General features: G+C 44.2%; 1 protein-coding gene across 1 annotated transcript in view; it reads right to left on the reverse strand.

Annotated features, from left to right (window-relative positions):
* The window catches only part of LOC121818643 (histone-arginine methyltransferase CARM1-like), a 290,088-nt gene that overhangs the window by 47,150 nt on the left and 225,176 nt on the right, over positions 1 to 17,762 (reverse strand). The gene's annotated exons all lie outside the window — the stretch shown is intronic.

The following is a 17,762-nucleotide window of genomic DNA, read 5'->3' on the forward strand; positions in this document are numbered from 1 at the left end:
GCTTCAAATCCAGGGACTTGGTCACTCGATAAATCTATATGGTTGTATCAAAGTTCATTAGAAGCCTAATAATAACAAAGTTTGGGGAATTGATTTCTTGGAAAAGTCTGGCAAGGGGAAAGTCTGGAGTGTGGCCTTTTACTGTCTGATGCCAAGACGTTCAGGGGTCCTGATGGGCTTCTAGAAGCAAGAAAACCTATTGGGGCAGATGGCCTCTACTATCTTTCCAGCCCCAATGTGTGTGTCTGTGTGTCTGTATGTGTCTGTGTGTGCTGGTGTGTCTATGTGTGTGTGTGTCTGTGTGCCTATACCTGTGTGTGTCTATGTGTGTGTCTGTGTGTGTGTGCGTGTGTCTATGTGTGTGTGTCTGTGTGCCTATATGTGTGTCTGTGTATCTGTATGTGTCTGTGTGTGCTGGTGTGTCTGTGTGTGTGTCTGTGTGCCTATATGTGTGTGTGCGTATCTGTATGTCTGTGTGTGTATCTGTATGTCTGTGTGTGTGTGCGTGTGTCTATGTGTGTGTCTGTGTGTGTGTGCGTGTGTCTATGTGTGTGTCTGTGTGTGTGTGCGTGTGTCTATGTGTGTGTCTCTGTGTATGCGTCTGTCTATGTGTGTGTGTGTGTGCCTATATGTGTGTGTCTGTGTATCTGTATGTGTCTATATGTGCTGGTGTGTCTATGTGTGTGTGTGTGTGTGTGTGTGTGTAAGTTGAGTTGCTTCATTTCATATGAAGGAGGACATCCTGCTGATGCTCTGAACGCAAGGTCACCTGTCCTGAGATTCGGCAGGGGTTGTGGGCTGGCAGGGAATCAGGCGCACACTGAGCAAGGAGTACATCCCTAGAGGGGACATTCTGAATTGAAGATCTGGCGGGGTGGGGGGGGGGACTTTATATAGTCTAAATGCTAAGTAACATGAACCACCTTTATATCAAAATACATACTCAGCTATATTATGAGGTAGAATGCAAATGGAGAAGCTTTTTAAAATAAAGCCTTTAACTTCAAAGAGATTTCTCCCATGAAGCAGGCCGCTTCAAGCTTATCTCCCTCACCCTTGCAGGAACAAATTCCTTTACTTGGGATGTGAGTGTGGGGAAGTCTCAGAAATAGATGCACAGATTCCTTGAACACGCATGCTGTGTGGGATAGGAATCACTCACAGACAGTGTCCTTTCTCTCTGACTGTCAGTCCAGATAAGGCTTCTGGGGACCCCCTCCTCCTGAGCCCCACAAGCCCCCTGAGCTGTATCACGGGCCCACGAGCACTTCTTTCTCAGCAGGTGCTGTGGGGAGCCTGGATGCTTTCATAAGAAGTGGAGGAGGGGTACTGGTAGTTTGCCTTCTGCCAGGTTACATGACTCAGATCAACCCTCACTGCTGGTGGGACACATGGAGAAGTGTGGGAAGAGAGCAGAGACTCGGGGGTCGTGGAGCGGCACAGCCCTTAAGAGAACACCAAACACTGACAGTCAGCTTGTAGGTGGTCCTTCCCCTCTTCCCCCACAACTTTCAAGCCTTTCCAGTAGGAGGGAAAGGGGTACACAGAGCAGGAAGTTACCAATGCTGCAATTAGCATTGTTAGCACCTGCTGCCTGATCATTAAAACAGGATCCTAGATTGTGAAACCGAAAGCTGTAACCTACATGCGGAAAACCTTTTGAGGTATTACTCAGACACAAGAGGTTCTACAACCAGGGATGAGGGAAACGAAGACAGGGGCTTGCTCATCAACACCCCCTTCCCCACCAACACCTGTCTATTCTGGAAAAGAACAAGTTGGCTGACAAAGCACAGACCCTATCTCACCCCTTAGACCCTATCTCACCCCTCCAAATCCCAACCCAACTGGCTTAAGAGATTTTATTACAGATTTTATTTTAGCCAGAGTTGATATGGCTACCACAGAAAACTGTCTTATCTTTATTCCACTCTAAAAACTAAAAGTAACATTAACATCAGTGTTTATTTTCTGGAAACCTGGAGAAACAAATACTACTGTTTGAACCTACTTCTTTAAAACTTTAAAGTTACAAGGACAAATAGTAGAGGATGACGTGGAAAGGCACAGACGAAGAAGGGGAATGATACCTACTGAGAGCCAACAAAGGCCATGTCACACCATAAGGTCAGGCTGCGCCATCTGAAACACAAAGGGAATTTCTACTCTGCAAGGAAATAGAAAAGAGACAGAACAAAGAAACACTTGGAATTATTTTTCTGTTGACAGACATACTGGATACATTTGTGAGATCGGTGGGAACATTCACAGAACATTTTCTTTCTCTCTGAAGCACTCTTGCTTTGGCAGCAAGACTCTCTCGGTGGGTGATTAATGCTTGGGTGAGGCTGCACATTTGAGAATGTTGCTTCTTGATGAAACTCTGCACGGACCAGCCCACTGTGCTGCAGTGATCCAGAACTCCACAGGGAGAGCACAGCATTCAGAATGGGGTTTGACTACTGAACAGGAGGATGATTCAGCACACAGGTGACAGCCGTCCTTCGTGGGCTGTGGCACCTCCCCTAGGCAGCAGTTCGGAAGGGAAAGGCTACTCAGACCCTTAAAGGATGAAGTGGATCACAAGGGTGAAGATGAAGCTCCGAAGGTCACTGTCAGTTCATTCCTTTCTCAGGGAGGCAATAGAACTTCTCACCACGCTACTGCAAAACTCGTGCAGAAGTGGCCGTGGCTGATGTCAAATGCAGAGTAAGCAGGAATAGAAAGAACGTTGAAAAAGACATGAAGCTGGACCTGTTTCAGCCATGGAGCTATGGAAAGTCATTTGAATTCCCTGAGCCTCAGTTTCCTCTTTTGTTGCGTGCTTATGCTCAGTCATGTCTGACTCTTTGTGACGCCATGGACTGCAGCACGGGCTCCTCTGTCCATGGGACTATCACAGCAAGAATACTGGAGTGGGTTACCATTTCCTACCCCAGGGGATCTTCCTGACCCAAGGAACCAATCCGCATCTCCAGCATTGGCAGGCAGATTCTTTTACCATTAAGCTACCTGGAAAGCTCCTTCTGAGTGGCGAAATCTCTCTTCCCTCTCAAGGTTCTTGTGTAGGTCAAGTGGGAAAAAATGTATATGAAAGTGCTTTATAAACTTGAAAGTATTTCACAATTAAAAGACGACATTATTGGTCCATTGCTGGAGCTGTACTGTTCCAAGGAGACACATTTTAGTGAATGCTCTAGAGACTGACAAAGGAAAATCTTATTTTTAAGATTATTTGTATTTATGGTACCATCAAAAGCCTAACTTCTTCCATTCTGCAGTAGTCAGAACATTTCTCGAGTTTTCCATATTTGTCACACTGAATTTGTTGGTATTGCATTACCATTATTTCATCTCCTAAATGGACCATGAGCTTCTCAAGGAGAAACTTAAGTGACTTAATGTACCTTTGCAGGCACCAGTACGGTACCTGGCACTGCAATCAACATTCACTGAATCTGCACAAATGACATCTCAGAAAAGCCAACGTAGATACACTTTTCAAAAAATACCCTAAGGAGGCAGACAAGAGCGGCAAATAAAGCTGTGGAAGTCAATGCCGTCTGCATCTTGATAGTTATTGGACTTCTCTGGTGGCTCAGCAGTAAAGAACACACCAGCCATGCAGGAGATATGGGTTCTATCCCTGGGTCTGGCAGATCCCCTGGAGAAGGAAATGGCAACCCATTCCAGTATTCTTGCCACGGACAGAGGAGCTTTGTGGCATATAGTCTGTGGGGTGGCAGGAGTCGGCCATGACTTAGTGAGTGAGCACACGCACGGCAGTTACTAGAGTTGTTCCCAAATGCCTAGTCTCTTGCTCTGAGCACACAGTAGGACTGCATTCATCCACCCTCCTGTGCTCAGGTACTGCCCTGTGATTTGCTTTGACCAATTCAATGTGAAGTGAGTGGTGTCACTTCTCAGCAGAAGCTAGTACATGCTTTGCCATGCTCTTTTCTCCTCAGTAATCCGTATTGTTCCTTGTTGCAGATAGGGGCTGCGGCACCAGCCTGACAGCCGGGGTGGGTGATGCTGCATGGAGCTAAAGCTGGCGCACAAAGAATAAACAGTGTGGGAGAGAAAGGTCCCTGTGTTATCATAAGCCGCTGAAGATTGGTTTTGTTACTGCAGCATGCCCTAGCCTATCCTTACTGATACAGCATCCCTTGTCCATCATGATCTCGAGACAGATGATGGTCTGAGTTAACTAGCTGTACCTTCTGAAGTCTGTCTGACTCGTGCTTCCTCAGTCACCCTGGCAAATTATAACCTGGGTTTATACTTATTAATTTTTTAATTTAAGTTTTAAATTTATTGTCCAGGAAAAAAAGGTCAATCTTCTCAGGCAGAAAAGGGTAAAATTCTAATGAAAGGTCATTCAAAGGGGATTCATATTACCATCTGAGAAATGAGTCTTCATTTCAGAGTCTCTTCAAGTGGAAAAAAGAGGACAAAAACTAACATTTACCAAGGGCCTTCTTGGAAAATGAGGCAGAGCCTGTAAAATTTTTAGCATGTTACCTAGTATGCAGTAAGCACTCCAAAAATTGTAGCTCCTCTTCCTGTCATTAGCGTGGGTACTTGCCTGGGTTAAAAAGTCCAGACACTGGGCTTCTGAAAGGTTCAACTCTAGCTTCAACACACATATTAATTCTGTGCATTTTACATAATTTTGTATATGCAACTTACTGTTCCATTCTGCTTGATATGCGTCATTAGTTAAGTGGGGACAAAAACAGTACCATCTGCATAGGGTTGCTGTGAGGCTTAAATGAGTCATTATATATACATACAAAAATATATACACACACACATATGTATGTGTGTGTGTGTGTGTGTATATATGGCTCAGAACAGTGTATATAGGCATAAGCTATTATTCAATGTTTCTCATTCAATTCCTAAAGCAATCCTAAGAAGGAGGCACCATTATCCTCATTTTCAATAAATGAAACTAGTATGAACAGACCCTCCCTGTGGGTGACTCACACCTGAAATCTCTCCCCTGTGTGAGCTGTGAATCTCTGCCCTGAAGCTTAGGGGATGAGAGAGGTAGAGGAGATTCCAAAAATCAAGAGCAGCATCGATCTGTACCAACCCGTGGAGGTCTGCCTCTTGCGTGTCCATAAAGTTTACTGTGTGCTTGACTGTCCGAGCCATCAAAATCCTAATGTCAAATGTGTCCTTGGGGAAAAAACCCAAAGATGATATCTTTTTTCAGGATAAGCTGAAGTCAAGCAAGATTGCTATCTAGCTTTCCTCCTGAAATTTTAAGTCAGCAAGAGTGAGGGTTTAGAGGGCATGAGCTTAATGAGAATATTAACAATAAAAGCTCACATTTATTTAGTGCTTACTATACGCCAAGCACTAAGTGCTCTGTACTTTAGTAAGTTCTTTACTAGGTCCTATCTTTTAATCCTCACCAACGTCTCGGGAATAGGCATTTGGTGTATTTTGGACCATCCAGATTTACCTCCTCTCCACACTCCAAGAAGTTTCACAGCAAGTTAGTCTACCCTCAGCTCCAGGCAGAAGCTGCAGCTCAGGCACCTGACATCAAAAAAGCCAATCAGAGCATTCCTTTCTCCCTGAAGACAGAAACTGATTCACAGATGGAGGCATACGCCAAAGTATGACAAACAGGCTCTATCTAAACTAATTCTGGGGCTTTTGCCTAAGTTATTAGGAAAAGGCAGGTTCTCCTGTGGGACTTAGTTACAAGGATCTGAAGTTGTAGCTTCTGATGCTACCTTGTAACCCTAAGGAGAGACCCTGTCTGGCAACAGGTAAAATCTCAGGAAATGGAGATACGTGGTAAGAGTAGAAAAACCAGACCCTTGTGACAATGCCTAAACTTGTGCAACAGGTCCCTGAAGCAAGCTCTGTCTCCAGGCTTTGCAGTATTGGAGAACCAATAATTTCATTCTAGCTCTAGCCACTGTGAGTCGGGTTTCCTCCCACTAAAAAGTGAAAAAGTTTCAGATAATGCAAACTTTAGTTGTCTAAGGTTACAGCTAGATGGGATCACAACTGAAACCCACATCTGTCTGGCAACAAACTCTTGCTCCCAGCTATTTATTATCCAAAGCTTCCCCTTCTATTATGCGTTTGGTCACTAGAATCAATGAGAGGATATGAATTATTGAACAAGTATGAGGGCTGAGTGTGTGCATGTGGTGAGTCAGGACACTTGGAGAATTAAAAGTTACTTATCAAATGCAGTCAGAAAATCTCCTTGCTTTCAACAGTACCATTCTCTGAGAATTTTCCTAACTGATCAGGAGATCAGAGGTGGAAAACTTGAAACAGCATTCCAAGGAGCTTTTTCTTTGCTTCTGTGATGGCTTAGCATAGAGCCTGGCAGCACAGCTCATCCCAGGTGCATGAGTGAGTAAGTGGATGAATCAGTAGATAAACACGCGGGAAGAGCCCACTTGCCACTACTGGCGGTCTGAAGTGCTCCTCCACCGCGGCACCCTGGAGACTGGACAGGCTGACCCTGAAGAATGTTCCTAACTGATTGCTGGTACCTGCAATAGATGGCAGAAAGCAATACCGTATCTTGTCATGCTTCCTCAAGCCCCACTGAACTATAATGCACTGCATGGCTACCTTATGGGTCCTCAGCCCTGGGGCAAGTATGAAAACGTGTGAAGGGCAAGAGGTTGATAGGGGACAGAGGAAGAAACTCTCTCCAAAGACTCCGCACTTGGGGTGGTGAGAAAAGCAAGGAGGTAATTGAGGTGGAGGAAATTACTTGTGGGGAGAATACTGACAAGGGTATTTAGAGGCTGAAAGGCCTTTGGGTCCCCACCCTTGACCTCACGCCACAAGGTGGCTGCCTGTTCCAGGACACATCTTTCATGTCCTGAAATACAATTCCTTGGCCTTCTCATTATCTCAACGCAGAGCACAACTGGAGACCTCCAGAGTCTCTTGATACTGCCAGCGTTTACAGAAGTGGATTTCCCTTTCCTGTTCTTCCATAGCCACTCATGCACCCTGACGGCATCTGTCATGGTGGCCGACACCTCGTCTAGTGGGGAACGGGGGCTCCATTGGGCACACTTCTTCTCAATTCTGGGGTCAGGGTCATCTGGACCATAGCAACGGGCACGGTCTACAAATGCTCGCTCCCTCCCCTCAGTGAGCCAGATATGGAGCGAATGCTCCAGCACACGCCCGGGGTGGGAACACAGCAAGAACTCCCTGCTGGCTGAGCTAAAGGTCTTGGCTTTTAGTGAAGAGATCTGGGGTGTACATTAGTATTAGCATTAGCTGCTCAGTCATGTCTGACTCTTTGCAACCCCATGGACTGTATCCCTCCAGGCTAGTCTGTTCCATGGAATTCCCCAGGCAAGAATACTGGAGCGGGTTACAATTTCCTTCTCCAGGGGATCTTCCTGACCCAGGGAACAAACCCGGGTCTCCTGCACTGCAGGCAGATGCTTTACCGTCTGAGCTACTAGGGAAGCTGTTTTTAGCCTCTGAGCTACTAGGGGTGTGGATTAAGAGTGGCTTTACTCAAATTCTTCCATTGCCTGACTGTGTGCCTTGGGTGAGTCATCTGAACTCTGTGCTTCAGTTTCCTTATTTCTAAAATGGGGATAATTATAAACTCATTTTGTAGGGTTACAGTAAGGGTTAAATGAATTAATACAAGTAAAGCACTTTAAGCAGTGCTTAGCATTTTGTTCCTACTATATAAGTGCTGGCTATTATTCTCTGAACTTCACCTTCTGAGATCACACAGGGGACTAAGGCAGTGATTCCCTGTTGGACTGTACCATGGGATTACTTGGAAAGTTAATTAAAAATTCAAATTCCCAGGCACAACTGCAGTGATAAAGCTGGGGGACCTTATCACTGGAGATAGAAGGCCTTTGAGATGAGAAAAAGGTTTCCCTACTAAGGCTGTGTATGCGTGTGCTGTACAGCCCATGAATCAGATGGGAATTCAGTTCATTAGTTTCTATTCCTCCCCAACCCAGTGCCTGCCAACCTGCAGGGAAGAGAAAAAAACAATAGAACAAACAAAAAATGTGGATTACAGTTAGATGTTAGCCAAAGGAAGGCTCTGAATCAGGAGACAATGCCTCAGATGCCCTGTGGGAGTCAGGAAGGCTTAATACAGTTGAGCCAACAGCCAGTCCCAAACCTGCAAGCAAAGCACCAGGCCTCCAAGACTCTTTGAGACCATGAAAGGCTAGTACTATTTCTCACCTCTGAGCCGTTGTTTGCTTTTCCTTCTCCCTAGAATATTCCTTCCCCTCCTTTGCCCCATTAATTCCTAGTCAATCTTTATGACTCAGCTCAAATATTTCCACTTGAAAATGTAAAACCTAGTATTACAATTAAATATTCAAGTTTTACTCACTTAAAAGCAGAAGTTATTCTTTTTCTCTCAATGTATATTTAACACTTAGCATGGGGCCTCGAACACTGTTAGCACATAAAAACATCTATGTAACTATCTTTGTATTTAATGAATGAATGGAGAACTGGGCACCTAAACAGCCCTGTGTGTGGGCCAGTGACAATAAGGACAATGCTGTGCTCAGTCATGTCTGACTCTCTGCGACTCTACAGACTATGGCCCGCCAGGCTCCTCTTTCCATGAAATTTCCCAGGCAAGAAACTGGAGTGCGTTGCATTTCCTACTCCAGGGGATTCTCCCCATCCAGGAATCAGATTTGCTTCTCCTGTGTCAGGAGGCAGATTCTTCACCATTGAGCCACCTGGGAAGCCCAATAAGGGCAATGGGGAAATGGAAAATCATTAGCCAAAGTCTCTTCTCCTTCATCTCGTTTCTCACACTCTCTTCCATCATGGGCGAGAGAAAGGCTGTCCATCAGTTCAGTTCAGTCACTCAGTCGTGTCCGACTCTTTGACACCCCATGAATTGCAGCACACCAGGCCTCCCTGTCCATCACCATCTCCCGAGTTCACTCAAACTCATGTCCATCAAGTCAGTGATGCCATCCAGCCATCTCATCCTCTGTCATCCCCTTCTCCTCCTGCCCCCAATCCCTCCCAGCATCAGAGTCTTTTCCAATGAGTCAACTCTTCGCATGAGGTGGCCAAAGTACTGGAGTTTCAGCTTCAGCATCAGTCCTTCCAAAGAACATCCAGGACTGATATCCTTTAGAATGGACTGGTTGGATCTCCTTGCAGTCCAAGGGACTCTCAAGAGTCTTCTCCAACACCACAGTTCAAAAGCATCAGTTCTTCAGTGCTTAGCTTTCTTCACAGTCCAACTCTCACATCCATTCATGACTATTGGAAAAACCACAGCCTTGACTAGACGGACCTTTGTTGGCAAAGTAGTATCTCTGCTTTTTAATATGCTATCAAGGTTGGTCATAATTTTCCTTCCAAGGAGTAAGCATCTTTTAATTTCATGGCTGCAATCACCATCTGCAGTGATTTTGGAGCCCAAAAAAGTAAGTCTGACAGTGTTTACACTGTTTCCCCATCTATTTGCCATGAACTGATGGGACCGGATGCCATGATCTTCATTTTCTGAATGTTGAGCTTTAAGCCAACTTTTTCACTCTCCTCTTCTACTTTCATCAAGAGGCTTTTTAGCTCTTCTTCACTTTCTGCCATAAGGGTGGTGTCATCTGCATACCTGAGGTTGTCGATATTTCTCCTGGCAATCTTGATTCCAGCTTGTGCTTCTTCCAGCCCAGCGTTTCTCATGATGTACTCTGCATAGAAGTTAAATAAGCAGGGTGACAATATACAGCCTTGATATACTCCTTTACCAATTTGGAATCAGTCTGTTATTCCATGTCCAGTTCTAACTGTTGCTTCCTAAACTTGCATATAGGTTTCCCAAGAGGCAGGTCAGGTGGTCTGGTATTCCCGTCTCTTTCAGAATTTTCCACAGTTTATTCTGATCCACAAAGTCAAAGGCTTTGGCATAGTCAATAAAGCAGAAATAGATGCTTTTCTGGAACTCTCTTGCTTTTTCCATGATCCAGGAGATGTTGGCAATTTGATCTCTGGTTCCTCTGCCTTTTCTAAAACCAGCTTGAACATCTGGAAGTTCATGGTTCACGTATTGCTGAAGCCTGGCTTGGAGAATTTGGAGCATTACTTTACTAGCATGTGAGATGAGTGCAATTGTGCAGTAGTTTGAGTATTCTTTGGCATTGCCTTTCTTGGGGATTGGAATGGAAACTGACCTTTTCCAGTCCTGTGGCCACTGCTGAGTTTTCCAAATTTGCTGGCATATTGAGTGCAATACTTTCACAGCATAATCTTATAGGATTTGAAATAGCTCAACTGGAATTCCATTACCTTCACTAGCTTTGTTCGTAGTGATGCTTTCTAAGGCCCACCTGACTTCATATTCCAGGATGTCTGGCTCTAGGTGATTGATCACACCATTGTGATTATCCGGGTCATGAAGATCGTTTTTGTACAGTTCTTCTGTGTATTCTTGCCACCTCTTCTTAATATCTTCTGCTTCTGTTAGGTCCATACCATTTCTGTCCTTTATCGAGCCCATCTTTACATGAAATGTTCCCTTGGTATCTCTAATTTTCTTGAAGACATTTCTAGTCTTTCCCATTCTATTGTTTTCCTCTATTTCTTTGCACTGATCGCTGAAGAAGACTTTCTTATCTCTCCATGCTATGCTATTCTTTGAAACTCTGCATTCAGATGCTTGTATCTTTCCTTTTCTCCTTTGCCTTTTGCTTCTCTTCTTTTCACAGCTATTTGTAAGGCCTCCCCAGACAGCCATTTTGCTTTTTTGCGTTTCTTTTCCATGGGGATGGTCTTGATCCCTGTCTCCTGTACAATGTCACGAACCTCCATTCATACTTCATCAGGCACTCTGTCTATCTGATCTAGGCCCTTAAATCTATTTCTCACTTCCACTGTATAATCATAAGGAATTTGATTTAGGTCATACCTGAATGGTCTAGTGGTTTTCCTTACTTTCTTCAATTTAACTCTGAATTTGGCAATAAGGAGTTAATCGCCAAACTGCTGTATGTCACTTTATAAGTACACATAGTGGAAACAAGACTCCTGTCATCCTGGAAAATGTTTGGAAACAGAACACTGTAAATTTAAGCAAACTTTCTCAGTATTCAGAAAGAGAATGAAAGTGTTCTTGTGGAAATAAACCATTGTCACAAAAGTTTTTATAGTAGGGAAATGGGGCAAGGGAGGGTGGGGAAACAAGGAGCGTTGTAGGAAGGAAGAAGAGGAGAGAGGGAAGGGAGAGGAGGGGAAGGTCAGAGAGTCATAGAAGTTCCCAGAAAGCCCAGAAACACTCAACCTTGTCTCTCCTTGAGAAGCTGTTACAACATGCTACAGCCTGGACTGAAGCCCCTAGTTGTGATTTATTGGATCTGGGGGTGTAGCACTTATTTGTTTCCAAAGCTCAACAGGTGATTCTAATGCATGACCAGGGTTGAAGACCTGAGTCAGTGGTTCTAGAATCCTGGCCAAGTAGGTGAAAGGGAAAACCGAGAAGGCAAAGACCGCCCTCCGCCTGGCAGTGGCTGAGGCTGGGAACTGCTCTCGGTTCTCTGTGTACTAGTCTCTGCATTCAACCTCAGCTGTGCCACTCACTTTATGCCAATTAAAACCCAGCAGCCACGACCAGTGTGGTGCAAATGGGCACTGTTCCTGGGGCAGACGGAGAGCGGTGGGCAGAGAGCCCACTGCCTGGGTTTTAAAAATTTTTCTGGCTGGACTATATTTCCAATTCTTAGAAATCTCCAACCTCGTTCTGAAATGCATCAGAAGATAATTAAAGCAGATGGGAGCTGGCATCGTTTTGGACCTCCTAAGATACATTGTCGGAGATGGATCAGGAAACGAATCTGTTGACTTGGAAGCTGAAGATAATTTCCATTGTTTTTATCATATGTGGGTTCTATTTTCCAAGTTAGCTTATGGCCTCTTTTGAGTGCATAAGGTAGAGTATACACGCATTTTTTTTTTTTTTTTTGTCCTGACTTCAAATTTCAAGTGTCCCCATCTCCTCTTCTCCACCATAATACATGCAACATCTTGAAAAGTCTTGCAGGTACAGTCCAGAAGGAAAACAATCTTAACACTGGCTATACCTAAACACAACCAGAATACAGAGAAAGAGCCCAGCCATCTACCATCATATCAGCCTCTCCAAGGTCTCCATACAGAGCTGAACCCAGAAAAGTATCCATGAGAATCTCTCCTCTGGCGTCTCTTTGGTTCTCGCCTCTCCTCTCACTTACCATTGTCCTTTGTCCTTTCTCCTCCTTCACATCTCTCCCCCGTCACAGTGTCCTGGACCTGTATTTGAAGGATGGTGGTACAGCCCACCACCCCCGGCCAGCCAGGTTCTCTTGCAGAAGTTAACAGTGGCGGTTTCTCCAATGCAAGACTCCTTTGTCTTGCTAATATGAACACATGTTCTCAAAGCATAACTGAGACGTTTCCCTATAATAAAAATCTCTGAAACTAACACATTGTAAATCAACTATACTCTAATATTAAGAATCTTTGCTTCCTCCTTCTGACAAAAAAAAAAAAAATTCACTCTTCCCCATTAAAAACTTCCTTCCTTTCTAGGCAAAAAAAAAAAAAAAGAAAAAGAAAGAAAGAAAGAAAGAGAAGGGAGAAAAGTAAGGGAGGAAGGATAACCCTTTTCTGCTGTTTGACAATTAAGTAACTTTGGGGCATTTAGTGGAATATGTTCTACCAAAATTAACCATCAGTGACATGCTAACCCCCGTGAGCTACAGTCCCTGGGGCTGCAAAGAGCCGGACATGACTGAGCAAGGAAGCACAACATGCTAACCTGAGGAGAAACACATATAGCCTGAAGAAACAGGAGCCACAAGCGAGGATCTAAGAATGTCACCTAAGCCACACGCAATGCTGACGATGTAGCCTAAGAGGGTGTGGTTGGAATGGCCTGCTGGGAATGCCTGGTAGGAGAAAGATACGTGTCTAGAAACATATTGTGTCTTTATTACTTATCCATTCCTGTTATATAGCAGGACTTGAAGCTTGGTTGTTGTTGACAATTTTCCACATCAGTAGCATGTAGACATACCATTCTGTAAAGTGGTATATCTATAAAGATGCTCAGCTCATTATGTCTCTGGTTCTACTGGCTTAAACCCCAGCAAAGTAAATGGCTTAAACTTCACATGCGTTGTATTTATATGCTTTTGCATTTGTAAAAATAGGTTTTTTTTAGTATAAAGCAGAAAGGGAAATGGACGCACAGGCTTTAAAAGAAACCAAGCTTCAAGCTGTCTCTTTCCTAGGAAGATAGGGAGAGCCAGGAATTCTGTAAAGGAATCCATGGAGCATTGCTCAGTGTACCAACAGGAATCTAGGCATTACTGGTTTGCATGAGAACAGGGCCCACAGAAACGGACCAGAAGAAACACTGCATCAAGACAACTATGGGGGACACTTTTTGTTCATTCTACCCAGCAAATAGTTTCCTCTTCTGGTTGTAGCACCAGATTTTCTTCTGAAAGGCACCTCGTCCTCACTCTCAGTTCTTGGTGTTTGGATGGTCTTGATTCTGCCCTCAACAGTAAAGTCTACTACGTAGCAGAGTTGTAGCCAATCAGAGTATCTTATCTCCTTGGCCTTGATGATGGACCCCAGGGTTAAGCATGAGACCCCAGGATAGTCAAGCGAAAGACTTTTGTTCTAACTGTTGCACCAGAGAAGAGGCCCTGGAGCCCTGAGTCTATAAATCCAGATTTGTTGGAAACCACATTACTGCCACGAGGGAAGAGCCCTATCCAAGAATGGAGTTGAGCTGATGGGTAGAGAGAGACCTGAACCCAATGAGTGTCTGTGCCCTGGGATCCATTTGTGCCTGAGAAGCTGAATCTACTCTTGGGCTTTTAAGATCCATTAGCCAAAAATATTCTTTCTCAATAAATCATTGTTTCATTCTTTCTTTTTTTGTCAGTTAAAACTACAAGAGTCTTAACTAAATAGAAAATAGCTAATAAGAGTCTGTCATATGTGTCATGAATATAATTCTGATGAATAGTTTGCCTAATTCAGGGGAGTTCTAATTCTGTGAATATGGAATTAAAGTGCTTTAGCTTAGAGTGTGTAGACTCAGACCCAGGGATGATGAAGTAATGTCTGCTGAACTTGAACTCTGTCTGGAAATGGACCGCTCTGATGCCAGAGGATCCAGAAATTGAAACAGTATATCCCTGACTACACAGATCTGGATTTGTACGGGCCCAGCAGCAGAGTATTATGGAAGAGCAATGGATTTGATACAGGTTACCAAAAAGATGAATACTGAGGTCTATGTCATGAGCAAGAGTTCAAGAGCTGCAGACATAAAAGGAGCAGCATAGGAAATATCAAGAAGAAATACTGGGTAGCTGAAAGACTACAGTTCCAGGAATCATTGCAATATAAATGAAACAGGAATAGTGGTATATGAAAGTCCAAACATGGTTACATTGCTGGTGGCATTCCTGCCAAAGTTCTCTGTGATGCTTTGTGCATATATTTGGCTTCCAGTTAAAATCTGGCTGTATCTCGTGGTAATTTGAAATATTCTTCTTTGGTCCACATGGTACTTCTATGAACTAGTGACTATCTGGGCCAAATATATTTTTGGGAAAGACCAGAAGGCCTAAAACTCTAGCTTTACCAAAAGTACCTTTAGTAGAAATTTCAGTTTGGGGGCAGGATTGGCCCAGAACAAACCCATCCAGTGCCTTCATGGTAGAATTGAGCAGCTTGTCCATTCAGCGGAATGGATTCCCTTCAAGCCACACCATGGTCAAGAAGGCATTCAGGAGAGTCAGAGTAGAGAGGTGCAAGAAAGGAGCTCTCACCGTCTGTGGCAGGATTCTGCTTACATTCATCTTCCCTTGTCTTTTTGCAAGCACAGATTCCAATTTCTATAAAGAACAACTGACTACAGGCCCTCCACCACTGGCCTTCCTGCCATCACTCTACCTGCTCTTTGTCAAGCATGATGAGTGCTCATCATCACTCAAAATACTCTGAAAAGGAAACTGGGAAATCTCTTTCAGTTCCTTAAGTGGTATACTGTGACCTTTTAAAGGTCAGCTCAGCTCCTCCGTGTCAAGGTGTGGGTTCACCTGACTCTGTGTGAGCACGACCCAGCAGTGCCTCACCTCAGACCTGCACCACGAGCTCTCCCCTCCTGCTCTGAGGGCCCCTGCAGACTGTGGGGCACGAGGTACCGTGACCCAAACTTGGTGTCCCTGCACGCACAACCAGAAGTTCAGACTACTAAACGTTAAGGAGTAAACAGCTGGCCAACGAAGAGGCAAGAGCCAATGGGTGAATCCACTTCTTTCCAATGCTCTATATAACTGGTCCTGACATGTACTTCATATGACTTCCTGAAGATGGTCCTGAGGGATCCAGCAATCTCTCAGTATTTGCTACCTGGTGGTGATCAGCTCAGAAATGCACTTTTGCATTAGTTCTGCCTCCTTCCTTGCCTCACTTTGGTTTCTCCTCATTCTTGTTTCACTGGGACTGCATCAGTTCAGTTGCTAAGTCATGTCTGATGTTTCGCGACCCCATGGACTGCAAAACTCCAGGCTTCCCTGTCCATCACAAACTCCCGGAATTTGCTCAAACTCATGTCCATCAAGTCAGTGATAGCATCCAAACAATTCATCCTGTGTCAACCCCTTCTCCTCTGCATACATTAATAAAATAGCTTATGAGATCTGCCTAAGATCCTGATTCCTGGGGAACCCAAGCTAAGACAATATGGTTGGGATGGTCCCTGAATGTAGACCCTCAAGGTGGAATTACTGGTAGGTTAAGATCCACTGTACTGTCACTCACTGCCTCCAGGCTAATGGCCCCTCATTGCTGTCAGGCTGGTAACTCCAGGACAGAATGAGCATTAAGTATATTCCTACAACAGAAGGAGACATTTACACAACAAAACGTTGCAGAAGCTGGTTAATATTTTCTGCTAAGAACCATGGAAATAGGTACTGGAGTGGATTTTCAGGGTGTTGGATTGGGGGTTTGGAGGGCAGCATATGTCAGGGTAGTTCAGTCACCCAGTCACGTCTGACTCATTGCAACCCCACGGACTGTAGCACACCAGGCTTCCCTGTCCATCACCAACTCCTAGAGTTTACTCAAAACTCATGTCCACCAGTCAGTGATGCCTTCCAACCATCTCATCCTCTATTGTCCCCTTCTCCTCCTGCCTTCAATCTTTCCCAGCATCAGGGTCTTTTCCAATGAGTCAGTTCTTCATATCAGGTGTCCAAAATACTGGAGTTTCAGCTTCAGCATCAGTCCTTCCAATGAATATTCAGGACTGATTTCCTTTAGGATGGACTGGTTTCATCTCCTTGCAGTCCAAGAGACTCTCAAGAGTCTTCTCCAATGCCACAGTTCAAAAGCATCAATTCTTCACCACTCAGCTTTCTTCATGGTCCAACTCTCACATCCATACATGACTACTGGAAAAATCATAGCCTTGACTAGACGGACCTATGTTAACAAAGTAATGTCTCTGCTTTTTAATATGCTGTCTAGGTTGGCCTAGATTTTCTTCTAAGGAGCAAGTGTCTTTTAATTTCATGGCTGCAGTCACCATCTGCAGTGATTTTGGAGCCCAAAAAAGTAAAGTCTGTCACTATTTCCATTGTTTCCCCATCTATCTGCCATGAAGTGATGGGACCATATGCCATGATCTTAGCTTTTTGAATGTTGAATTTCAGGCCAGCTTTTTCACTCTCCTTTTTCACTTTCATCAAGAGGCTCTTTAGTTCTTCCTCACTTTCTGCCATAAGGGTGGTGTCATCTGCTTATCTGAGGTTATTGAGATTTCTCCCGGCAATCTTGATTCCAGCTTGTGCTTCCTCCAGCCTGGCATTTCACAGGATGTACTCTGCATAGAAGTTAAATAAGCAGGGTGACAATACACAGCTTTGACAGACTCCTTTACCAATTTGGAACCAGTCTGTTGTTCCATGTCCAGTTCTAACTGTTGCTTATTGACCTGCATACAGATTTCTCAGGAGGCAGGTAAGGTGGTCTGGTATTCCCATTTCTTGAAGAATTTTCCACAGTTTGTTTTGATCCACACAGTCAAAGGCTTTGGCATAATCAATAAAGCAGATGTTTTCCTAGTATTGCCTTGCTCTTATGATGCTCCAACAGATGTTGGCAATTTGATCTCTGGTTCCTCTGCCTTTTCTAAATCCAGCTTGAACATCTGGAAGTTCATGGTTCATGTACTGTTGAAGCCTGGCTTGGAGAATTTGGAGCATTACATTGATAGCATGTGAAATGAGTGCAATTGTACAGTAGTTTGAGCATTCTTTGGCATTGCCTTTCTTTGGGATTGGAATGAAAACTGAACTTTTCCAGTCCTTTGGCCACTGCTGAGTTTTCCAAATTTGCTAGCATATTGAGTGCAGCACTTTCATAGCATCATCTTTTAGGATTTGAAACAACTCAGCTGGAATTCCATCACCTCCACTGTAGTGATGCTTCCTAAGGCCCACCTGACTTTGCATTCCAGGATGTCTGCCTCTAGGTGAGGGATCACACCATCATGGTTATCTGGGTCATGAAGATCTTTTTTGTATAGTTCTTCTGTGTATTCTTGCCACCTCTTCTGAATATCTTCTGCTTCTGTTAGGTCCACACCATCAAGGCAGGAGGAAACAAACTAGTGTTTCATTTTTCCCCCTTCTCTATATAAATTTAAAAAGAGGTTTCTCTTAAAATTCTGTGTTGCC

Source organism: Ovis aries, chromosome 2, assembly GCF_016772045.2.
Source record: "Ovis aries strain OAR_USU_Benz2616 breed Rambouillet chromosome 2, ARS-UI_Ramb_v3.0, whole genome shotgun sequence".
NCBI classification, from domain to species: domain Eukaryota; kingdom Metazoa; phylum Chordata; class Mammalia; order Artiodactyla; family Bovidae; genus Ovis; species Ovis aries.